Raw genomic sequence first — 26258 nt, forward strand, 5'->3', positions numbered from 1 at the left:
AGCACACAAGTGGGGATGGGGTGGGGTGCTGTTGGTGGCTGCAGGGGGGTGGCAGTGGGACAAAATCCATAGACCTCAAATGCAAACACACAGATGTGTACATGGCTCCTCACCATGCCACCCCTCCTATGCTAAAGAGTATTCACCCCAGCCAGGGACTTCCCTGGTGGTCTAGTGGTTAGGACTGTGTACTTCCACTGCAGGGGACGTGGGTTCCATCCCTGGTTGGGGAACCAAGCTCCCACACCGTGGGCAGCATGGTCAAGAAATAAAAATAAATAAATAAATAAAGAATATTCACCCGGGCAAGTACAAGTTCCCGAGCCCTCGCTCACTGGGTTGAATTGTGTCAGTCAATTCTTGTTTTACACCCCTTGGCACTTGGTTTTCAGAAGGATTCTGGGTGGCAGTGACTGTCCTTTCAGACAAGGTCAACTTGCATCTCAAATGGCCCAAGATGAGGGTGAAACATGGGACAGAAGGGGCATTCTGATGTTCGACCAAGACCAGGTCGGGGGGACTTGGTGATTTGGGAGGCTGGCCGGAATCAGGCCGCTCTGCACACAGTCACAGGCTTCACAGGTGTGGGAAAGCTTGTAGGGAAAAGGGTTAGATCGGTGATCCAGAAGAGAGAAGGATCAAAGGCTGCCCAGAGAGATGCTATCTCTCCATGGATGAATGTCCCCATAGGCATTGGCTACACCTCTGCACTCAAGCGCTTGCTTGCCACGGAAGTTCTAGTGAGAACACATACGAGCGCTTGGTGTGGAAAATGCATGAACGAAAGGATGAAAGAATTCATTGTCTGAATTGAGCACGTGATTTTATATCCTTGGGACTCATGTTTCCTCACCTGGAAGTTGAGGGTGTGGAAGCCTTTCTGCTCCTGCTCCTGCCCGGCTTCCCTCTGTGTTGATTAGTGGCATGTGCGCTGCCCAGACATAAATAATCCTATACCAACACTCAATATTAATTTTGCCTTCTCCCTTTTGGTATCCTCTTGGGCTCTCAGCATAGGAGAATGGAGACTCTGGAGGCAGACAAGGGATGGTGTCCATGTCTGAGCTTGCCACTAAACTAATTGTGTGATGTAAGGCAGATTCTTTTATCTTTATTTTTTACTTTTTGGTTACACTGCATGGCACGTGGGGTCTTAGTTCCCTGACCAGGGATTGAACTTGAGCCCTCTGCAGTGGAAGCTCAGTCTTAACTGCTGGACCACCAGGGAAGTCCCAGGGCAGGTTCTTTTAGAACCTGGTTGTCCTGATCCTTTAGAGATGTGAGCGTGAAGTGAGATAATACACTCAAAAAGGTTTCGCAACCTGTCAGTGTTACTAGGATGGTGTTTTTTACGATGATTCCACACAGTGGGAGCTCAGTAAACTCTCAGTAAACAAAGTGAAGGAGTTTCTGGATTTTCTTCTATAAATACCTTTGCTCAGGCTTGGCTAACGTTAATTCCTCTGTGTGTGTGTGTTTAAGGGCCTTCATCCCAATGCTGCCGGGAGCTTAAAGCAGTGTGACCAGAAGTTCTCCATCACCCCATAAAGCCCAGCACCTAAGCGATCTACCTTTGTTCCTCCCGTAAGTCAACAGAAGCGGTGGGGGTAGGGGTGGGGTGGGGGAAACAAAGGAGCCCTTAGCAGGTAGGAGCAAGTCTCTGTGCAAGTCACCACCAATAAAACCTAATCAATGCAACCCCTTTTAAGTTGGTTGGATCAGTGACCCAGAAAATAGCTCCCCTGCAGAAAAGGAAATGATAGTCAATAAACTGAGACGTCAATGGAAAAAATCTATTAAAGCGAGTGAGATATCAGGAGACCTCTGGTATTAACGGAGACCCTTTGGAACGGAGCCACGGACAGAGAGTGGGTTTTTAACCCTTTCGAGGCCAGAGTCGCTTCTGCCCCAACTCGGCAGCTTCTGTGCTTTGCTCAGTCCTACGTCTCCCCAAGGGCTTCCCTGGTGGCTCAGGGGTAAGAATATGCCTGCCAATGAAGGAGACACAGGAGATGCAGGAGACGTGGGTTCAATGCCTGGGTCAGGAAGATCCCCCAGAGAAGGAAATGGCAACCCACTCCAGTATTCTTGGCTGGAGAATCCCATGGACAGAGGAGCCTGGTGGGCTACAGTCCATGGGGTTGTAAACGAGTCAGCAAGACTTAGTGTCTAAAGAACAGCATGTCTCCCCAAATGGTAGGGAGAAGCCCATGGTGTGCTGAGTGCTTTGGGCTGCTTGCCCATTCAATGTTCCCTCCTAGATGATTGGCAGGTGGGACTGGTCTGAGGCTCTGTCTGGGGGCTTCCTTAGAGATCACACCTCTGTAGCTCACAGGGAAAGGAGCTGGGAGTCTCTGTATCCTCAGTTGTAAGAGCTGCTCTGATCTGGTTGTGTGGAGCCAGATGCCTCACCTGAGCTGGGCCTGCAGCCCCTACCCTGCAATCAACAAGGCCTCTCGCCTCTGGAATTTACAAGGAGACAAAAGCTGTCCCCGAGAATCTGTTCTGCAATAAAGTCAAGTGTTTTCCTGGCCTGCCTGTGGCGTCAGTGACCCTTCATACTCGCCGTGATTGAGTAGGGCAGATGATGACGGTAAAACTGTTGAATCAAGAAAGATGCGGGATATACAATGGAATATTACTCAGTCATAAAAAGGAACACATTCAAATCAGTTCTAATGAGGTGGATGAACCTAGAGCCTATTGTACAGAGTGAAGTTAAGTTGGAAAGAGAAAAACAAATATATATGAATGCATATATATGGAATCTAGGAAGATGGTACTGATGAACCTATAGGCAGGGCAACAAGGGAAACACAGGCATAGAGAACAGACTTACGGACATGGGAGAGGGGGAGGGAGGAGAGGGTGGGACGAATGGAGAGAGTAGCATGGGAGCATATACGCTACCATATATAAAATAGAGAGTCAATGGGAATTTGCTGTTTGACTCAGGGAACTCAACCAGGGGCTCTGTAACAACCTAGAGGAGTAGGAAGGGGTGGGAGATGGGAAGGAGGTTCAAGAGGGAGGGGACATATGTGTACCCATGACTGATTCATGTTGATGTATGGCAGAAACCAATGCAATATTGTAAAGCAATTATCCTTCAATTAAAAACAAATTAATTAAAAAAAGAAAGATGTGGGAAACACATGAACAGGAGAGTAGCTCTCAGAATGGCATGTACAGGTTGTGGGATGGCCAGACAGTCCACCCCAGGCCCTTGTCCCATGCCCCTCATGACCACCAGCCCTGAGCTGCACGGATTATGTCTGTGCGTGCAGCTGCCACTTGGGTCTTTTGGAATGAGGGCTGCTGTTAAGAAAAGTCACCATTGTGTCAGGTTCAACAGACAGTGACAATGCCTAAGATGAAGGACATTTAGATGTGCTGCTGTACTGTGAAGAACTGTGAAGGTTAGAGTAAGTTTAATGGGGGACTTGGTGATGTGGAATTGGGGTAATCTAGATGGGGGCCAGCTTGGGGGCAGAGCATTGTAGAGAGTAAGACCTTGGCTGTGTTCTTCCTCCTTTCCTTTGCCTTTAGACAGATTTTGTTGGTTAACTGTGTCGAGTCACCACACACATATTTTCCGGTCGTGTGTGCATGCTAAGTCGCATCAGTCGTATCCAACTTTCGGTTATTAGGTTATCATCCTTTAAGTTATTATTATTGTTATTGATATTGTTTAATCTTTGAGTTTTACAGTCTTTTGTTTTGGCCATATTGAGAGGCATGGGGATCTTAGTTCCCCCACCAGGGATCGAACCCTCATCCCCTGCAGGGGAAGCATGGGGTCTTAACCACTGGACTGCCAAGTCTTATTTTGGAAGAAGTAGAATCATAAAGCTTTAGTATTTATGCCATCTCAGTGTTAGTGGGGTCTAAGGGGAGATATTGGCAATGGCTTGGCTTATTGGGGACATTTCCATGGCTCATGGGTAGGTGTTTATGCCCTAAGGGGCCAGAAGCCCACAAAAATAAGATAAGATTACTGGATGAGACAATTACAGACAAATATCTCCAGTCTAGGGTTAAAGATCATCCTAAATATAGTGTTTTTTTTTTAAATTACATTGTAACTGATGTGTGTATATATATACATATACATTCTTTCCAGATTCTTTTCTTTTATAGATTATTACAGGATACTGAGTATTGTTCCTTGTGCTATACAGGAGATCCTTGCTGGTCATCTACTGTATTAAATATAGTATTTAGAAGCCATGACCTGGGTGTTCGGAGTGCTTGTTGGGTGTCACTGTTCCCAGATCTCTAAGTGGGCAGAGTTGGCGCATGTGTATGGGTACACACACCAGGCTTCCCTGGTGGCTCAGTGGTAAAGAATCCACCTGCCAATGCAGGAGACACAGAAGATGCAGTTTCTACCCATGGGTCGGGAAGATCCCCTGGAGAAGGAAACGGCAATCCACTCCAGTATTCTTGCCTGGAAAATCCCATGAACAGAGTAGCCTGGAGGGCTACAGTCCATGAGATCACAAAACAGCTGCATACAACTTAGCGAGTAAACTTAGCGACAGAAGATGAGATGGCTGGATGGCATCACGGACTCGATGGATGTGAGTCTGAGTGAACTCCAGGAGATGGTGATGGACAGGGGGGTCTGGCGTGCTGCGATTCATGGCGTCGCAAAGAGTCGGACACGACTGAGCGACTGAACTGAACTGAACCACCACCGTGCACACACAGAGCCACATTAAGATTATGGGCACACCTGATACATTGCAAGTTTAGTTCCAGACCACTACAATAAAGCACATATTGCAAAAAAAAAAAAAGGATCTGAAGGTTTTTTATAATAATAATTATTATTATTTTGGCAATGCCATGCAGCATGAAGGATCTTAGTTCCCTGACCGGGGATTGAACCCTTGACTCCTGCAGTGGAAGAGTGGAGTCTTAACCCCTAGACTACCAGGGAAATCCCTAGAGGATTTTTTTTTTTTTAAAGATAATTAAAACAGGAGTCAACAAACAACAACCTTTAGGCCAAATGTGGCTGGTTGTTTTGTGAATAAATTTTTATTGGAACGTTGCCGAGCAGCTCTTTCCTTCCATCCTTTCTGATGATAACCGCATTGCTTGAGAGGTGTCAGGTATTATGGGGTTGCATTTGGTGGGGATTGTGAAAGATGTCCTAATGTGTCTGAGGATGTAACTGATAAGCACTCCATGAGGATATAGCTTTTGGAGCTGGGCCTGTCTTGCTCCTAGGGTGCAGGAATGCGTCAGGAAGAGAGTCACTTTTCCCGAGAATATGAGAACCAAATTGGACTCTGTCTTCATCTGCCATCTCAGGTTGGTCACGGCCTCCAGGAGATGACAGCAAGGTTTCCACTAGTGGTGACAGAATAAACTGACAGACATGCTGCAGAGACAGGATTTGAGTTTCTGGTTCCTCTGAGTCATGGGTTTATGCCTTTGTTGGGACCTGGAGGTTTTCTTTGATGTTTAAGGGGACATTTCAGAAGCTTCCCTTTGCCTGGTGGATCGAGAGCCTTGGGTGAGGTTTCATGTATTCCCATTCCAGGAGCAGGCCCAGGTCTGTTCCTTTGAGAGCTTTCTCCCTCATCCCTTTCAACTCAGTGACTCCCCAGCTTAAGAGGCCCATGAATACGAGTCTGAAATACTTGAGAAAAATGAACTACCCACTGCCTGAGCTTTGGAGTCTGGTGATCTTTGCCTTTTAGCGTTATCTCTGGTCAATTCACTTCACCTCTTTGAGGCCCAGTCTCATCTGTAAAATGAAGGCCAATTATATCTTCCTCACTGTGTTATTTTCAGGATCAAACAAGATGATGTTTGTAGAACGTAGTTGTTTTGTTCAGTCGCTCAGTCGTGTCTGACTCTTTGCGACCCCGTGGACTACAGCATGCCAGGCTTCCCTGTTCTTCACAAACTCCTGAAGTTTGCTCAAACTCATGTCCATTGAGTCGGTGATGCCATCCAGCCATCTCATCCTCTGTCGTCCCCTTCTCTTCCTGCCTTCAATCTTTCCCAGAGTACTTACCATCTTAACTGGCACATAGTATGAGCTTGGAAATTATAATTCCTTTCCTTTTCTAAGACAGGATTATATTGACAACGAGTGTCTTATGTTACAGACTATAAGAGAGACATTTTTGGAAACAGGAGATGACATTGATAAGAAAGCATCTGTGTTATAAGAGAAGAGTGGGGTGGGGTTAGAGGACCCTACTGGCCTCCAAGGCTTTGACCACAAAGGAGCCAAATGGAGGCCTCAGCCGGGAGTTGTATGTTTCTAACACAAGGTGGCAGTGTTGGCAAACACACCACATCCCATGCACCACCGAGAGGCTCAAGAAATTTTACCACCAATTTAAATTATTTTTAGAATGGGAATGTTCTTGGAGATCACCTACTCCCACGATTGGACACCTCGGGAAATGGAGGCCTAGAGAGGGGAAGAGCTGTCCCTAAGATCCCAGAGCAAGTCAATGGCAGAGCTGGGTTCCCAATGGATCGTTGTCACCCTGCTCGTTCCATCACATTCCTTGCCTCAGGGTGGGAGGTAAGGGAAATTACTAGAGCTTGAGAGCCCTTGGTTCAGTTTTAGCATCTCTGTTTTCAGAGGCACCAGCAGGAGCCCCCCAAAAGGTTTATATGATTACTGGAAGTAAACAGAGAGATCCCAGAGGCCCCAAGATCTTAATTGTATATCCCTCGCCTCACTTACCGTTAATTAGTATCCTGTTGACAGAGGCAATAAGAAAACCATTTTTCCTCTCCTCCTCCCTGCAATAGTCTGGTATTTTCTTAGGTCCAAGGTGAATGGGTGGCCCAGTTCTGGTTTGCTTGCTCTCTCACAGGAGTTAAAGGACTCCAATAAATAAATAAATATGTTTTTTAAAAAGGACCCCAATCTAGCTGCATTTGTTGAGGCTTTGCTGTTGATTTGGCTTCTGCTCTATGCTAGGAACCGGGTAAGTCCTGATGGCCCCACCCTCATTGGGTGATGCTGGGAAATAATGGTTACATCCAACTCAGAGCTGAGGCGGCCAAGGCACAGAGAGGTGAAGTAACTCACCCAGGGTCACGTAGGCTTTTCCAGATTCTGAGCTTGTTTTTTCTAGGCTGGCCCGGTAGGGTGAGGGAGTGGTCATGGTGGTAGATGGAGATGGCCCACCTTTAGGATTTGTGTCCTCAGACCAGGCGCTTTGTCCTGCCTCAGAAAGTCCCTGAGCGGCAGGTTCTGTGAGCCGACTCTCTCGCCCCCTCCCCTTACAACTTCCCACGGGTTCCTTTCCAGAGCAGTCACTGGCTGAACAGGTTGCTAGTGGAAATGTGGTTTTCAAATTTGGGAAATCTCCATTAAGTCCTTTTATTTAAGGAGGATGTCATTATCACGCCTCCCCGAGGACTATTACGGTTCTATTAGGCAAGGCCGCAGACTTCCTAGGTACTGTCTGGGGTCTGACTGCTGGGCAGGAAAATGTGAGACAGGAAGAAGGGGAGGCAGGAAGGGGAGAGAGAACTGGAGATGGGGAGGGGGAGGAGAAGGAAGAAAGGAGGAGAAAGAGTGAATTAAGGCAGGAGTGAGGAGTCACACACACACACACACACACACACGCAAGGGCATGCTCACCCTTTGCTCCCTGAAGTGTGGGGAGAGGGCAGAGACCCTGGCCTCTGGCCCACCTGCTAGTCCAGAGCCTTGAAAATTAACCTGGAGGGGACATGCCGACCCTTCCTTCTTTCACCCTTTGGAGCAGACCCTTCCTGTCCTCCTGCTGCCAGTCCCACCTCAGGCCTCTGGGTTCAGACTTGAGGCGTGGGGGTTGTGTGAAGGAGAGAGGCCGAGGAGGCCCCGGGAGGGCAGTTCTGGAAACTGGGTCTGGATTCAGGGCCTCGGCCGTCCTGATGACTTCAGTGAACACAATGTTCTCCTGTCCTCTGCCCGTGTCTCTAGAAGGTAGGCTTCAGAGAAGCAGGATTGGGATTTCCTTGGTGGTCCAGTGGTTAAAACTCTGCTCTTTCACCACAGGGGCCATGGGATCCATCCCTGGTCAGGCAACTAAGATCCCACATGTTGTGAGGCGTGACCAATAAATAAATCAGTTCAGTTCAGTTCAGTTGTTCAGTCGTGTCCAACTCTTTGCAACCCCATGAATCGCAGCATGCCAGGCCTCCCTGTCTATCACCAACTCCTGGAGTTCACTAAAACTCACGTCCATCGAGTTGGTGATGCCATCCAGCCATCTCATCCTCTGTTGTCCCCTTTTCCTCCTGCCCCCAATCCCTCCCAGCATCAAAGTCTTTTCCAATGAGTCAACTCTTCGCATAAGGCGGCCCAAGTACTGGAGTTTCAGCTTTAGCATCACTCCTTCCAAAGAAATCCCAAGGCTGATCTCGTTCAGAATGGACTGGTTGGATCTCCTTGCAGTCCAAGGGACTCTCAGGAGTCTTCTCCAATACCACAGTTCAAAAGCATCAATTCTTCGGCGTTCAGCCTTCTTCACAGTCCAACTCTCACATCCATACATGACCACTGGAAAAACCAAATAAATGAATAATAAAATTTTTTTTAAAAGCTGGGCTTTCTCTCCACTCTTGGCTTCTCCTGGGCTCCTTGAGCAGTGCCACATGTATAGTAGGTGTTCACTAGGTGTTTGTGGGATAAATAATGAAGTATGGATGAAGAAATAATTCTACCAGTTTCTTATCCTCTCCCTTGTTGAGTTTTAAACAGCCTTCCGATTCTAATGGATCTTTTCTCTGTTCTCAGCAAAGGCGAGTGATCTTGAGGCCTTCAGATTATCCTCTGAGACACACACACACACACACACACACACACACACACACACACACACACGGGGTTTATGGAGGGTCAGGAACCGCGTGGCAAGCAGCTGACACTGGCTTGGCCACAAGAGAAAGAAAAAAGTATATGCCTCTCCTGGGACCTGTCTGTTAGGGGGTTACCAGCCACAGGCTGGAAGCGGTTTTAACCTCTGGGCAGGAAGGCCGCTGCTCTTTAGACAAACATCCTGCCTGGGAAATCCCCCTGGCCCGGGGGTAGGTGGGGGTCCCTGTGGCCTGGCAGCCTCCCTCCTTGCCATCCTGGTTTCTACAGACCCATCCCTGTCTCCAGGCTTGAGGCCAGGCACCCCGCCTCCACTGTCAGGAGCCCCAGGAGAAAGAGCCCAGGCCCCTGGGGCACCCCTCGCTTGGAGCTCCTGTGCAGAAGTGATTAATGAGGCAACAAGCCTTTCTTCCCCAGCTGTGTCAACACTCCCCAGGCCGCCTGGAAGTGGCCCCTTAGCTGCAGGTATGGGAAGCAGCCCCAGGTCTCCTTTATGCCTGTTTTTCCCTCACCAGGGGCTCCCTTTAGGGCTTTGGGCCTCCTACTGGGTCATCAGAGTCCTGAGGGTGATGATGATGCTAATGGTGATGATGGTGATGATGATTTTATGATGCCAATAGCACCTGATATTTGTAGAGGGCATGGCCTTCCTTTTCCTCAGCTCCTTCTTCCAACTGCCAGAGCCAGAGGCTTGTGTGTGACTCTCTTTGGGTCACAGGGAGCAACTGAACTATAGTTGCTAGAGCTTATGCCACCTCCTCTGTGAAGTTTTCTTCTTCTTTTTTTTAATGATTATTATTTTTGGCTGTGTTGGGTCTTCACTGCTGCGTGGGCTTTCTTTAGCTGTGGCAAGTGGGGACTGCTCTCTAGTTGCAGTGTGCGGGCTTCTCATTGCGGTGGCTTCTCTTGTTGCAGAGCATGGGCCCTAGGTGAGTGGGCTTCAGTAGTTGTGGCACATGGGCTCAGTAGTTACAGCTCCCCGCCTCTAGAGTGAGAGCTCAGTTCTGGAGCATGGGCTTAGTGGGATCTTGCATGTGGGATCTTCCCAGACCAGGGATCAAATCTACATTGGCTGGCAGATTCTTTACCACTGAGCCACCAGGGAAGCCCCTGTGAAGGCTTCTTTGATCACCCTGGCAGATTCTGTGTACACCCTCATCCCCCAGTCACTGCTGGGTATTGTCACTGCCTGGGGAACACATCTGTTTCCGCCCCCCCCCCCCCCCCCCCCCCCCCCCCCCCGCCTGCTTCCTTAAGGGAGGAGACTGTGTGTTTCTCTGGGTCTCATTCATTTTGTACCTGCAACGCTCTTCCCCCGCCATCCTCACTCTCACAGCAGCCTAGCATGACGCTTGGCATGGGTGAGGATAAATACTTATTGAATGAACGAATGACCTGTAGATCTGGAATGATCTGAAATTCCAGGGCTTTGGTCTGTTTGTGGTTCTGCAGCCCAACTCCCTTGTGTTCTTGCTGGTTCAAACCCGCCCATGACCACACATCCTGCCTCTGGCCCCAGCTCGTCCTCATGGGACTCAGTGATTGCCACCCCAGGAACTCTGATGGAGCAGCAGATTGTGAATCTGTGCTGGTGGTGGGGGGTGGGGTGGGGAAAGGAGGAGGAGTAGTGAGGATGGGGTAGAGGGGATCAGGAAGCTGGAAACAGTCATATGATTTTTTTAAAAACAAACTTTAAATTTTGAAATAATTTTAGATTAAAAGAAGAGTTGGAACAGAGTTGTACAGAGTCCTGTACACCCTTGAGCCCAGTTTCCCCTCATGTTAACCTCTTCTATAACCAAGGTACTTTAGTCAAAACTGAGAGATTAACATGGGTACTTTACTAGTAATTAAACTCCTGTCTTTGTTTGTATTTCATCAGTTTTTCCATCCGTGTGCTTTTTCTGTTCCACGCTCTCATCCTGGATCTCACATAGTATTTAGCCCACATGATTTGGAAAATGATGTTTTATTTAAAAACTCGTGCGTGTCACTTTCTGTTTCATAATCCATCTGGGTTGATTTTATGTGGGAACAAAGCTTTTTCCAGCCAAATATTCCAGTAAGCGATTGTCACCATGTTTGTTTCTCGCGGCTTCTCTGGCTCTCCTGCACCCTGCTGTGGCTCTCCGGAGAGTGAAGCAGGGTCCCGAGACGACAATCTCAGGGCGTATTCTGGATTCACAATATTAAAATCTGCTGACCGCTGGTCTGATGGGAACAAGAAACAGGGTTCATTGGGTCAGTCTAGGCCTGAGGGTGGCAGAGGGCTGGATGAGAAAGGATGGATGTGATTGTGCTTTGGGGAGGTTTAGGGAGAAGACGGCTCTTGGGGCGGTAGCCTGGGGTCTCCTGAGACGTAGGGACGTGATGTTTGAGCCGTGTTGGATTCCCCTGGTTCTTTGGTCCTCAGCCTTTGTCTCTCTCTTTCTCTTTTCTGTGCTGTGCTTAGTTGCTCAGTCATGTCCAGCTCTTTGCAACCCCATGGACTGTAGCCTGCCAAGCTCCTCTGTCCATGGGGATTCTCCAGGTAAGAATACTGGAGTGGGTTGCCATGCACTCCTCCAGGGGATCTTCCCAACTCAGGGACTGAACCCAGGTCTCCCGCATTGCAGGTGGATTCCTTACCATCTGAGCCACCAGGGGAGCTGCCAGGGAAGCCCTCTCTCTTTTCTATTGAGAGGGTTAACAGGTAGGAAGGCCAGAGGTCCCCAAGCAGTAGGAGGAAATGAATTGCAAGTGCCAGACTTTTTTTCCCCCCTTCTCTACACAAAATTAAAAGAGGTTTCTTTTAGTTCTATGTTGAGGACACCTGGTTCTGTCTAAACTTTTCTCAAACCTTGAGCTAACCAATGCGTTTTTCTTATGAAAATATGTTTTTTTAAGCTGTGTTAATGAAACTATGTATTTGCTTTGGAATCTGCCTTTCTTCAAGATGGTTCTGCCTAAGACTAACTGTTTTTCTTTTCTCAAACCTTAGACTGACAATGGCGTGACAAACCAGTACTCATGTCAATTGTTTTATGGCCAGAGATGGCACATCTTGTGCCATTCTATCTCAAAAATGCATATTGTGGGAGAGGGGCCTGGTGAAACTCCCTCACCCTTAAGGTGTCTCTCTTATCTGATGAACAGCTTGCTAACAGACAGACATAAAATGCCTTGCTAAAAACTAGCAAGGGGGCATTCATTCTGTCCCCTTCTGATGACTATGTCAGAAGCTTCCCCTATCTCTTTTATACTTTAATAAAATTCTGGTACACAACATGCTCTGAGTGGTCATGCCTGGTCTCTGGCCCTGTATCAAAATCTTCCCCTCCAGAGGTCACGAATCCCAGGGTAGCACACAGCTTGCAGCAGTAATCTTTCACTATCTTTTCACGTGTGTATCTATTGGCATCCTCACAGCTTTGATTTTGCTTGCATTCCTGGTCAGCTGGAATAATCAGAGTTAAAATTTCAATTAAAGTGTTACCGGATGTTCTGTTAAGAGCAGACATGAACATTACTCCTGCTTTAAGGAAGACAGACTCTTCCTGTGCACTGAAAGCTTTAGAGGGCTGAAAGGCTGGGGGAGAAAGAAGCAGAATGCAGGCAGGGCGATGGGTCAGTTAAGGCCACCACTCTTCGGCCCCCTCCCTAGACCCGCTCCCCTGCTGGTACAAGTCTCTGTCCAATGTCCATTGATGTCATTTCCACACTTGTGATTTCTAAGTCTCTTTGTTTCACTAGGTGGACAGGCTGGTGGGGCTGAGGGAGGATGTGGGAGGGAAGGCATCTGGAGTTTGGTTTTGGAACTCTTGCTACTTTTGAAAGGATAGCAGTGAGTTCTGGAAGAGCCCTCTGCAGATTGGCAGCTCTGGTCAGGGCCTGGGCAGAGGCAGAAGGTGGGGGGAGGAGAAGGCTGAGGACGGAGAGCACCGCCTTGGCTGGGAGGGCCTGAGGCCAAAGGGCCAGCCCACACCCTCAGGCTTCTACCCACGGCTCTCAAGTTCTCATACTTTTTGGAAGGAGGAGGCCGCAGAAGGCCAGCACCAAGTCAGCAGATAGGAGAGCCCTGGACACAGTGCATTAAGTGGGCAACTCTTGCCATTTCTGGGTGGAGGGAGCCAGGATGCGTGTCGTGGGAGCAAGGAGAGTTTCCCACTGTCTCCATTATTCTCTGCTACGCATCCACTGCCTGGTCCAAATGTGGTCATCTCAAAGGTCCACAGTAGGTGCTCAGTGCCTTAAGGATCCTTGAATGGTGGTTTGAAACCTCATCATTTCCCTCCCCGAGTCATTCTCCCAATTCAGACCATGTCAGCTGGTTTAGAAAATAAATAGGTTTATTGTGCTGGATGGGTTTTGGGGTGCTTGCCTGCCCATCTCTCATTCCAGCCTCTGTAGGAAGTGCTGGATTTAATAGTGGAGGTGGGACTTCCCTGACGGTCCAGTGGTTAAGAATCCACCTTGCAGTGCAGGAGATGTGGGTTTGATGCTTGGTTGAGGAACTAAGATCCCACATGCCACAGGGCAACTAAGCCTGTGCGCCACAACTGCAGAGCCCATGTATCACAACTAGGGAGCCATGCATCGAAGATCCACGTGCCACAACTAAGACCCGACACAGCCAAATAAATAAATAAATAAATAAATACTAAAAAAAAACAAAAACAAAGTGGAGGTGTCCTGGGTCCACGGGTCCCTCCTTACTGCTCTCAATAATGGGAGCAGGGGTGGGCACCTGACCTAAAGACAGGCAACTATAGACTGGCTAGTGACCCAAGGCCTGCCTGAGCTAGAACTGGGCCAATTGGATCCCTGTCTTGAATCTTCACTGGGAAACAGAAGCTGGATCTGGTGGCAACTTGGATAGTAGCTGGTGGGGAATCTGTGAAGCTGAGGATGAAAAGTCAAAGCCTCCTGCAAACCACAGTTAGAAGGGAGCTGAAGAAACAGAGTGGAGGAAATGGTTGGCAGAGAGAGGACAATGGTACAGATACCCAGAGGGGAACAGAGCAGCTTCAAGACAGAGGCCAAATGCTGCGACCTTCTCTGTGGCTTTCCCATGTGCATTCAGGCTCTAGACCCCTGACCACATATATCCTTGTCACCCACTCCCCTTTCCTTGGGGTGACTTAAGTGGTCTCTGTTCCTTGGAGGTACCTGAGCCAGATCAGAGTAGAGATCCATCTTGCCCATTCCCCGAGAGCCCAGGGCCTGCCTTCCAGCATCTTTGAGATGGTGAAATCTTCTCCAGGACTCTGAGCAGAACTAAGGAATGTGTTTCTCACGCATTGTTTTGTCTTATGCTTGTGGTGAATTAGGGGTGACATAGGTTTTGGAAGTATGGCTGGGGAACTAAGTGCTTTCTGGGAAAATGAGGGTTGAACTTGAAATAACCAGTTGAACAAGGGCCTCGGAGATTGGGGCCTGAGCTTGGTGTTCTTGTGCAGCTTAATTGGGATCTCACTTCTCTCTTCAATGCCTTCCCTCTTGATCCTAAAGCCCTACTCAAGTCTCTCTCTCTTATAAGACCTTCTGTCTCACTGTCTTGGAACTCTGTCTATCCTACAAACATCATCTCTTCATCCCAGAACTTCCTTTCTTAAAAACAAAACAAAACCAAAAACCCATTTATTTATTTGGCTGTGCCAGGTCTTAGTCTCCTCATTCAGGATCCTTTCTTTTTTTCTTTTTCTAATTGCAGTATGTGGGATCTAGTTCGTGGACCAGGGATCGAACCCAGGTCCTCTACATTGGGAGAGTTGAGTCTTAGCCACTGAACCACCAGGGAAGTCCCTGGAACTTTTTCTTGTGTGTGTTTGGATAGCATTCTTTTTTTGCAATCATCATTCTCCTGATATCCTGATAACTGTATTGTTTATCATATTAATATGAACCTTTAAGAAAGCAATAGAAAATCACTAAGAAGGAAATATTTATTTGATTAAGAGAAATTTGGAATTTGTAAAATTCTTCAAGTGACTTGAGTAAGTGCACTGGTTGCTTTTGTCTGATTCAGAGCCTTTATTTTCCAAAATCTTGCCTTGAGATGTAGCAAGCGTCTCTAAAAGAGATTCCTCCAGCTAGGCTAACTGTATTTTCTTATCTTCTTCCTATTGTAATAGTTTTGTTTTCTGTTCTCAATCTGGTTTCTCATGCTAAATAGTTAAAACCAAAAGCTGTTCATAATCCTCTTCTTGTTTTTAACAAGTTAATCTCTAACAATGGAGGATGCCTTGCTGGAATAACAGGATTTGGGTTTCTTGTTGACCAAAAGGCAAAATTCTTTTGGTCACCTATTGGTACTACATAATGTGGTCCTACTGGTCTTGGAGGGTCTTCTTGGGAGGCACGGGGTAAATGTGGTTCACTCTGGGGACCCAGACCCTGATGATGGAGACTTTGAAGACCTGTCATCCATATGAACTCCTACTGGAGTTAAACATCCTGCTCAAGTCATTTGGCATCCCAGAGCTTTTTGAAGGCATCATGTACTTCCTCACCTCCCATGGATTCCTCAACCTTCTTCCCACCATCCCATGAAGACAGATGTGGGAGTCCATGGATTGAGTCAAGAGGCGGACTTTGGTGGATTTTGAAGTTGATCTTACTAGAGTCACCAATGACCTCCTTGGCTTCAAATACAATTTGGTTCTCATCCTCACGTCCTCATCGCTCTGCTATATGGAACCCTTTCTCCTCCTTTTGTCTATCAGCAATCCTGGTCCCCAGGATAGCACTCTTCCCTGCTCTTATTCCTCCCGGATCTCCTCGCTGGCCCCTGGTCTCTCATCTTTTTCCACTCTTCCTCTGCTGGCCTCTCTTCTTCAGTTCTCTTCTCCCTATACCCTCCCTCTGGCTTGACTCACTTGAGCCCATCTGTCTTTAGCTTACACGGTAATATCTCCAGCCTCAACTTTGTCCTGAACCCATCATATCTCCTTTTGGTTATTTCATCTGAGCATCTTCCATTCACCCAGAGTCAACAAGTCCAAAATGGAGTGCAGCCGCTGTTCCCCCCAGCCCCTCCTCTCCTGTTTCTCTGTTTGGTTTGCTGTCGCCTCCGTGCGTGTATGTGCTATGTGCATGCTGTGTTGCTGCCTCAGTTGAGTACGACTCTGTGTGTCCCTGTGGACCATAGCCTGCCAGGCTCCTCTGTCCTTGGGATTCTCCAGGCGTGATTACTAGAGTGGGTTGCGATGCCCTCCTCCAGGGGATCTTCCTGACCCAGGGATCGAACACATGTCTCTTATGTGCACAATCACCTAAATCAGAAACCTGGAAATCGAGGTAGACTTTTCCTTCTCCCTCACCCTTCGTGCCTACTTAGTCACCAAGGTGTGTAGCTTCTTACAGAAATCTCTTTAACTCCATCCCGGCTCTCCATCTCCACCACCACCTCCATCTCCATGGACCGTCTTGGTCCATGACTTCATTTTTTCTCCCTTAGATTATTTCTCAATATCCCGACTGACTTTTCTGCCTCCACATACTTCCAGCTTCAGTCCCCCCTCTCGACGGGTGCCAGCATTCTCTTTCTAAAAACAGATCAAAAAATGCCATTTTCTGTCTAAAAACTTTAAATAGTTTCCCATTGCCAGGAAAATAAGATCCAAATTTTTATCGTAGCACACAGGGCCTTTCTTTTTCTTAATTTTAATTTAAATTTTTATTATTTATTTGGCTGCTCTAGATCTTAGTTGCAGCACTTAGAGTCTTTAGTTGCAACACATGAACTCAAGTTGTGGAATGTGGGATCTAGGGATCTAGTTCCTCAACCAGGGGTTGAACCGTGGCCCCCTGCACTGGAAATACCGAGTCTTAGTTCCTGGACCACCAGGGAAGTGTCACACATAGGGCCTTTCGTGGTCCACACCAAATTTATCTTACCACCTTCTTCTCCCGTCCTTGTCCCTCCCGCACACTTTGCCTCACCATCCAAGCCTCTTCCCATCTCCATCATGCTGTCTTTTTTTTACACTCTATCCTCGTTTGTATAGGTATGCTAGGGATGGAATGCTTGCATCCCCTCGAAATCCATGTTGAAATCTAGATCCCCAGGCTGATGATGTTTAGAGGTGGAGCCACTGGGAAGTGATTAGGTCATAAGGTCTGAGCCTTCATGATCACATTGCTTATGCATGCTCAGTCACTTCAGTTGTGTCCGACTCTTTGCGACCCCATGGATTGTCCCTCCAGGCTCCTCCATCCCTGGGATTCTCCAGGCAAGAATACTGGAGTGGGTTGCCATGCCCTCCTCCAGGGGATCTTCCTGACCTGGGGATTGAACCTGCCTTCTGAGTCTCTTTCATTGCAGGTGGAATGCACTGAGCCACCTGGAAAGTCCTGGTGATATTCTAATTGCTCATTTATTTCTTCTTTCGAGAAGTATCTCTTCACATCCCTCTTCATGGATCACAGCCTTGTCATGGTGAAGCGGCTTGTGTAACTCAGTGAAGCTATGAGCCATGCCATTCAGGGCCACCAAAGACAGATGTCATAGTGAAGTGTTTTGAGAAAAGGTGGTCCACTGGAGGAGGAAATGGAGATTCACTCCAATATTCTTGCTAAGAGAACCCCATGAACAGTAGGAAAAGGCAAAAAGAGATAGTACCAGAAGATGACCCCTAGGGTTGAAAAGTGTCCAATATGCTACTGGGGAAGAGCAGAGGGCAATTACTAATTGCTCCAGAAAGAATGAAGCATGATCAGATTAGTGCCCTATAGGGGCACATCTTATAAAGATGAGACCCCAGAGAGCTCCTTTGCCCCTTCTGCCATGAAAGAACATGAACCAGGAAGTGGGTCTTCACCAGACACCAAAGCTGCCAGCACTTTGATGTTGGACTTTTCAGCCTCCAGAGTTGTGAGAAATACACTTCTTTTCTAAAACCACACACCTGCTGTGGTTCTCGATATAGCAGGCTGAACAAACTAAGACCAGGTCCTTGTCCAAAAAGCGCTAGTCTGCCGGTCTTCTGGCATGATTCTACTTCGATGGAATTCAAGGCCCTGCTCTGCAATGCCCCTCCTCCCACCACCACCACTGTCAGCTCAGGAGTTGTCCTCTCTAAATTCCCACATTCTTTTGTCTCTAAAGAGCACATGGCACTTCATTTTGCAGTTATTTTTCTGTCTGTCTGACTCTACTGGATCTTGAGGCCAAGGATCACGAAGGATTCAACCAATGCCCAGCAGCAGCTGGCATATACAGGTGCTCAGACTGTGTCTGTTATTGAAGGAAGGAAGGAATGAACAAAACAAAGAATGATTTGGGCCTAGTTCTATCTAATCTGTGGGTATCAGCTGCAGTGGGGGACAGGGGGTTGGGAATATGTTTCTCACATGCTATTTATCTCTACTTCCTCAGGATAGCGCTTGGTTGGTGGATCAGATGTCTAGAGGTCTTGGGTTTGGCCTGACTTAGATTTCTTTGAAATGAAAAACAACAAATAAGCATTCTTCTCTCCATTTTACAGATGAGGCAACTGAGCTTAGAAACTTTGCTAAACTCTTTCCAGGTACACAGCAGCATTCAACTTTCCAAGCGACAGGGAGCAATGATCTGTGGGACCCCTTGGTTCCGAGTTTCTGACCAGCACGGAGCCTTCAGCACACGCAGGATCAGAGTGATCTCCAGCCGAATTTGAGTAGGCATGGGCATGCTGTTCTCTGTAGGCCAGACCTCTTCTCCTAGGGGTTCCTGTACTCCAGAAAGTGGTCCTGTGTGTCAGGCCCAGATCTAGGATGAAGGGTGTGGGCATTTGCTATAGGCCCAAATTATAATGAGGCACCCAAAACTCAGTAGTCAGGACTAATACAATTTAACACAATATTTTAAAAAATTCAGTACAGTACAGCCCATGCTTTCTAAAATGAATTTTTATTGGAACCAGGGTTGGGATTAAGGTGAGGTGGATGAAGCAGGGGACTGAGAGCAAGGTTGGAGCTTATCTTTGTTGAAAAATTTTTGTTTTGTTCATTATGAATTTTGGCATTAATTTTGATTAAAATACTGCAGTAAAATATTATCTCTCTTGAGACTTCCCTGGTGGTCCAGTGGCTAAGACTCCACGCTCCCACTGCAGGGGCCCTGGGTTCGATCCCTGGTCAGGGTACTAGATCCCACATGCCACAACTAAGAGTTTGTATGCCTTAACTGAAGATCCTGTGTGCTGCAACCAAGACCCAGTGTAACCAAATAAACAAATGTTTAAAACATTATCTATCTTGATTTTTGAGGTTTTGGGCACCCCCTTACCTTCTGTGCTCCAGGCAAGTGCCTCACTGATCTCCTAAAATTTCCTTCACTGTCCTGGAGACCCTGGGTCCCAAAACTGGCAGATGTAGGTCACCACCAGGCCCCCAGGCTTCACTCCCCTGGGTGCCGGGTTGACCACAGCCCCAGCTGGCCTGTATGAAGGAGCTATGGGCCTGGATGCTTGCTGTCTTTCACAGATTGTGACATGAGGTTTAACTTCTCATTCCTTAGGAAGTTAGGTCTCCCCTGGCCCACCAATGTTTGATTATTGAACAGCTCCCATCTGCCAGCTACCGATGGATAACAGAATTGGGATTCTAAATGCCTTCTAGACCCTGCCCTTCTCTCCAGTCCCTCTGCCCTGCCTTATCCATCCCTGTTCTCGCTTCTGACTGGTCCCTCTGCCTCTAGACTCACCCCTTTCCACCCCTGCTTCCACAGTACTACCAGGGTCACTGGGACAAAGTGCCCATCTGACTTCAGTGTTCCCCAGTTAAACTTTCCAGTGCCCTAGGCCTAAGACCCAATACCCTAAACAAGTCCCATTCCTGAGCCAGGCCGGCCCTCGAATCCCATCTGTGCTCCGGGCTCACGAGACCCCTCAGGGTGTGGCTGTGTGTATGCTCCCTTCTCTCCTGCTCCTCCCTCTTTGCATGTATGGTTCTTTCCCCGTGAATGCCTTGTCCCCTGAACCAGCCCAGTGGTCTTTTCCTATGCGCTTTATGACTCTCCTCTGTTTAGGGTTGTGCTCCCCCCACCAAACTGTGGGGTCTTGGAGGGCAAATGATGCCCATTTTGTACTCCCCTCTCCCTCTGACCCCCAGTCCCACGCCCCCAGGACAGGGCCTGGCACATGATAGGCTCTGAGTGAATGAACGAATGCAAGAGTGGAGAGGACAGTCTAGGATCTGCTATACTTGCAGCAGGATTTTGCACATAGCCCTGATCCCTGGCTTTTTCTAGAGCTCACAGCATCAGATTTGGAAATCAGGGGTTCCTGGTGCCCCAGTACCAGGAAGGACAAACGAGAAGACACTTCGGGAGAGCTGGGTCACTCCAGGGGAGGAAATGAAAGCTAAATTGAATTAATTATTGGTTGTATTGAACCCTGCTTCTTGAGTGTGCTAAAAGTCTGATTAAACAAACAACAAAAAAGATAGAATCGCTTAGCTACATTTTTTTTTTTTTTTGGTAAGAGAAAGGAGAAAAAAACCAAACAACCAAAGATGTTGATTTAAGATGCGGCCCGGGGCTGGGGGCCCCGGGGGAACCTGGTGAAGGCTCCTGTTGTTTGGGGTCAGAGGTCACGGGAGCAGCCGCTGCCTGGGGATCAAGCTCAAGGTTCTGGAGTGATGGAAAAACCTGGCCTGACGCTTTTCCTCAGCGGACCCTTAACTTGCTAACAGGAGCCAGCTGAGTGAACACAAACAGAGGCGCTGTGCCGGCACCGGTCCCAGCTTCCTCTGAAATTTCCAGGCCTCTTTTTTCCTGTCGGATTCCAGACAGATGAAATTTTCCTGGCCCCAGCCCTGTTCCTGGCAGCATCTCCCCTCTGAATCACCATAAATCTGGGCTGGGGGTGAGTGATGGGATTTTCCTGATTGACAAGCCGCTACTCTGGTAAAATGGGAGCCTCATTTCCTAGCCTAAAAATAGCTCTGGGGTGCGGGCCTGAGTCCTCCCCATCCCAAATCCCTGTAGGTATCTGCTTTGGATTTTAAATATTCATATCTGTCTGTGATTATGATTTCATCTGAGAAGGGCTTTGGAAGTGCAGATGTGAACCGCTGGGGGCCACGGTGGTCGAAAGCGACACCATTGTTCGCGGGCTCACTTCAGGGGGGCGACGCATTCCTCAGAGCCTCCATCATCCACGGAGCCCCCAATTAATTTCAATACAAACACCGGATCTGGCCTCCCCCGTTCCTCTGCAGCCATAACACATGAGGTCATGCCGTTTTGGTTAACTGGAGGAGTTTCGGGGGTGAGGTGGGCGGGCTTCCAAGTCCCTGGGGATGTCTGTCCTGCATGGCTACACTGGGCTGTCTATGCACAGGGTCCATCTGGACACCCGAACTCTCTTTCTCACCTTCCTTTCCTCAGAAACTCTGAGGTTTTTTTATTCTTTCTCTTTCCCCAGCCCCTCCAGCTTCTTGACAACCAACCCCACTGTCCCTGCTATTCTTTGAAAACACTCAGGGCTGCTCATCGTCTATGCTTTTTCTTGCACAGCTTCATCCACCTGGGGACTTATTTTTATTCCTTCATCTGGCTCCTTGCTCTTTTTTAAAAATTTATTTGGCTGTGCTGAGTCTTAGTTGCAGCATGTGGGATCAAGTTCCCTGACCAGGGATCAAACCCCAGGCCCCCAGCATTAGGAACATGGAGTCTTAACCACTGAGCCACCAGGGAAGTCCCATGGCTCCTTGTTCTTAAAGATTCCCTACAAGAGTTTCTTCCTGCAGGAAGGCTTCCTCATCACTCCATTCAGGGTCAGTTACCACTCTTTCCTCTGTATTCCTACCCTTGTGACTCAGCTGGTAAAGAATCCGCCTGCAATATGGGAGACCTGGGTTTGAACCCTGAGTTGGGAAGATCCCCTGGAGAAAGGAAAGGCTATTCACTCCAGTATTCTGGCCTGGAGAATTCTGTAGACTGTATAGTCCATAGTCCATGGAGTTGCAAAGAGTTGGACACAATTGAGTGACTTTCACTCACTCACCACTCTATTCCTATAGCTCCTTGATTCTCAAACACTAGCCAACCTCTGAGTCACTTGGAGGATTTGTAACAATACAGATTTCGAGATCCACCCCCAGTTTCTGAATCGATAGGTCTGGAGCAAGACCTGTGATTTGTATTTCGTTCTTTTTTTAATTTTTTTTGTGTGTGTGTGTGTGTGGTAAAAGTCACATAATATAAACCATGCTATTTTAACCATATTTAAATGCACAGTTCAGTGGCACTAAGTACATTCACATTGTTGTACTGGTCTAACCATCTATCTCCTGATGTTTTTCATCTTCCTAAACTGGAATTCTGCACCCAGTAAACACTAACTCCCCATCCCCCACCCCCACCCCTGACATCTACCAATGTACTTCTGACCCTATGAATTTGACTATTTTAGGGACCTTGTGTGCATTTTTTTTTTGCATTATGTGCATGCTCAGTTGTGTCTCACTGCCGCCTCATGGGCTGTAGCCCTCCAGACTCCTCTGTCCATGGAATTTTCCAGGCAAGAATACTGGAGTTGGTTGCCATTTCCTCCTCCAGGGGATCTTCCCCACCCAGGGATCGAACCCACGTCTCCTGCGTCTCCTGCATTGGCAGGTGGATTCTTCACTACTGAGCCACCTGGGAAGCCTGATAGTGACATTATGACCTGTTATATGGGCTCAGGTGAGTTTGGTTCCATCCCCAGATAGGGTATTTGTCCCTCCTCTTCTCTTCTCCCACCCCTAGCACCTTCCTGGTTTACAGTGGGTGCTCAGTTGGCTCCCTTGTTTTTAAAAAACATTTGTTTATTTTTTTGGTTGTGACAGGTCTTAGTGCAGCACGCGAGATCTTTAGTTGTGGGATGTAGACTCTGCAGTATGTGGGATCTAGTTCCCTGACCATGATTTGGATCCGGGCCCCCTGCATTGGGAGTGTGGATTCTTAGCCACTGGACTGCCAGGGAAGTCACTTTAGTTGGGGATCTTTGAACTGGGTCACATTTGCTAATCTCCAAGGATGTGCTGGTGAGCAGGACCAGCTTGGGGCAACACTGACCATGTAAGTGCCAAGGCTGCTTGGCTGAGCAAGGGGTCTCCTCCCTTCAACTCCCCATTCCAAGGAGGAACCTGTCTAGCCGCAAGTTCGGCGGAAAGGAACAATAGGTTGGCACCGAGTGGATAGTGCCCAGAAACCCCCAAGTCCAGTGGCAGATAGTTCAAAGAAGATGTTCTGCTTCTTCCCACCTGTGCCAGCTTAAGCAGGTTATTTTTGTCATTGAGCCTCAGTTTCTTCCAGCTTCCCTGGTGGCTCAGCTGGAAAAGAATCCGCCTGCAAAGTGGGAAACCTGAGTTTGATTCCTGGATTGGGAAGATCCCCTGGAGAAGGGAACAGTTACCCACTCCAGGATTCTGGCCTGGAGAATTCCATGGACTCTATAATCCATAGGTTGCAAAGAGTCGGACACGACTGAGCGACCTGCATTCACTCACTCAGTTTCTTCATCTGTAAAATGGGGATAATAACCCTCCCTTCCCAGGGCTTCCCTGATGGCTCAGGTGGTGAAGAATCTGCCTGCAGTGTGTGAGACCTGGGTTTGATCCCTGGGTTGGGGAGATCCCCTGGAGGAGGGCATGGTGACCCACTCCAGTATTCTTGCCTGGAGAATCCCCATGGACAGAGGAGCCTGGTGAGCTAGAGTTCATGGGGTCACAAAGAGTTGGACATGACTGAATGGCTAAGCACAGCACAACCCTCTCTTCCCAGGCTGTGGTAAGGAATAAAGAGGATAACATCTGCCAGGCTTCGGGCACAGACGTTGGCACAACTGCCTCCTCTTCTCCGCCAGAGCTTCAGAACAAGGCCCTAAAGCTTTCTCTTTGTAAGTCCCATATCCTCTCCTTCATTTTCTTACAGTGACAGAGGACGGCAGTTTGAGAGGGGAATCCATCAGAACTGGAAGCAAGCTGTTTCACCCAGGCCAATTTCAGCTGGAAAACCAGGCCTTAGACAGGAGGGAGGAAAAATTATTAAAGGATTAAATCCAGAATAATCCTATAAGCCCCAGGAGGCTCAGAAAGCAATAAGCCACAGACTTAAAATCTGATCTGTGAAGTTACGGGGGCGGAATCCACATCGGAAGGCCAGGAGTAGGTTTCAAATGTGCAACACCGTTAGATCTTTTCTAAAAGGTGGCTTCATTTTTGCTCGGACAGTGTTGGTTTTTAAAAAAAAATTTTTTTTATCCCCTCCTCTTGTCGTGGTTTTTAATAACAATGAGCAAGCTGCAGGAGTGGGGGAACTTTAACTAAAATTCCATAAAAATAAAAATTTAATTAAAATACACAAGTCATGAAATTCCATCCTTGTAAAGTGAGATGTCTTGGGGCCCTGCCGCAAGCAGATCTTGCTCCCCGAGGCCTCCGGGTTCACACTGGCTCCTCCTCAGGGGGCCATGATAGATGACACAGAGCCTGGACCCGTGCGTTGCCAGCTGAGCAAGGAGTCGTCTTCGGGGCCCCGCAGCTCTCATCTGGATGAAGGAGGTCTCCACTGTCCTTCCAGAAAGGCTGGGAGGGCCACGGGGCTGGATTGGGGATGTTTTACAGGACTAGAGGCACGCCCCATGTGTGGGTTTCGGGAAAGACTGAGCACCATGGGCTGTGGGGGCAGAAGACGCCTTCTCCACATTTTCCCAAGCAGTGAGAAGAGCACAGACCTGGCCACCAGAGCCTCAGAGTCTTAGATTCTGGTCCCAATAATGTCACAACGAGCTGGAATGCTCGAGCAATTCTTTTTCCAGCGGGCCTCAGTTTCCCCATCTGTAAAATGAGTCGATTGGATTCAGGGATTTTCCAAACTGTCCATTGAGGAGATTTAAAGATCTCACAGAACCTTTCTCAGAGCCTCTTTCATGTGTTTGACAGTCAAGGCTGCCCCTTCCCTTCGCCCCTTTTCCTTACCTCCTTTTGTCTGTTTTGCAGACTGGGTTTTCTGATAAGATTTTGTTTGGAAAAAGGGTGCTGAGGCTGAAAATGTTTGAAAACCTCTCAGGACTCTTCTGATCGCAAGAGTGCAATCTGCACGGTGATGTCTGACTCCAGCATCCGTCTGGCAGCGAGTTCCTCTGTCATGCTCTAGTGTGTGAGGACCCCTCCCCATGCCCTCTCTCATCATTCTATTTTCTTCTATCTTATTTTCTGAGTCACGGAACTCTGAATGGGATGACAATGACCAAACTTTTCTCCAGAAAAATATAAATAGAAAAAAAATACACGTACACTATGAAAATATAACTGTTTAAGCATTCAGATGCCTTTGGGGAAAGAAAATGTCTTCCTTTGGGAAAATAACTTGATGGTGCTACAGATCCCAGAGAGGGGCATGAAAAGGGTGTCCTTAACAAAGGAATGACTAACTGTGCTGCATAAGAAAATGGTTCTGTTTGCAGAGAGTCTCACTGCCCTGCAGGTACTGCTCTGGGTTGACCCAGACTGGAAATCAGTCCCTCCCTATGACTTCAATACAAAAAAATGCATTACAGACTTGGCCAAAGTTTTGAGGACCAGCAAGGTAGGGTAGATGGAAACCCTTTCTATATTCAGACTTTTGGTAGCAAGTGATTAAACCTCAACTCAAATTTCTTAAGGAAAAAAAAAAAAAAAAAACAAGAAAAATGAAATGTGTTGGCTTCCCTAGCTGGGAAGTTGACGGGTGGAGCCATGGCCCCACTGAGTGGTACACCTCAACGGTGCACTGTTCACGTTGCGGCAGCTCAAGTGAATCCAGGGACTCAAAGGACACCTCCCTTCTTGTCCCCCTGTCTCTCTTGGCATGGCATCTTTTGGTCTTGGCTTCCTTCTCTTTCCTGTAGAGAAGCTTCTTCCTTAGAGTTGGGAAAATGGCCCCAGAAGCCCCAGGCCCACTTGAACCAGCTCAGTCACCTTGGGGATGGGGTCCCTTAATTGGATTGGGCCAGGCCTGGGTCATGTGCTCAGTTTGGGGGCTGATGGGCTGGAATATTGTCTATTTTCTACACCTCCGGAAATACAGGGAGCTTCCCAGGTAGCTCAGTGGTAAAGAATCCACCTCCCAAGCAGGAGACCCGGGTTCGATCCCGGGAGTTCGGGTTCGGGAAGATCCCCTGGAGAAGGCGATGGGAACCCACACCAGTGTTCTTGCCTGGGAGATGCCATGGACAGAGGAGCCTGGCAGGCTACAGTCCACAGTGTTGTAAAGAGTCAGATGCGATTTAGCGCCTAAACAAACCATCACCAACCAGAAACAAAGAATTGGAAGCAGTTATCTGTTTTTACCAGATGGTAAAAGAGACACTGGGCAGATAAAAAACACACAACACATGCACAAACACCATCAAAGCAAAATGATGCCATACTTGTGTATGAGGGACTTTTGTGTGTGTACTGAAGTCACAGAGAGGGGCTG

This window comes from Ovis canadensis, chromosome 11 (genome assembly GCF_042477335.2).
Source record: "Ovis canadensis isolate MfBH-ARS-UI-01 breed Bighorn chromosome 11, ARS-UI_OviCan_v2, whole genome shotgun sequence".
Taxonomy (NCBI): Eukaryota; Metazoa; Chordata; class Mammalia; order Artiodactyla; family Bovidae; genus Ovis; species Ovis canadensis.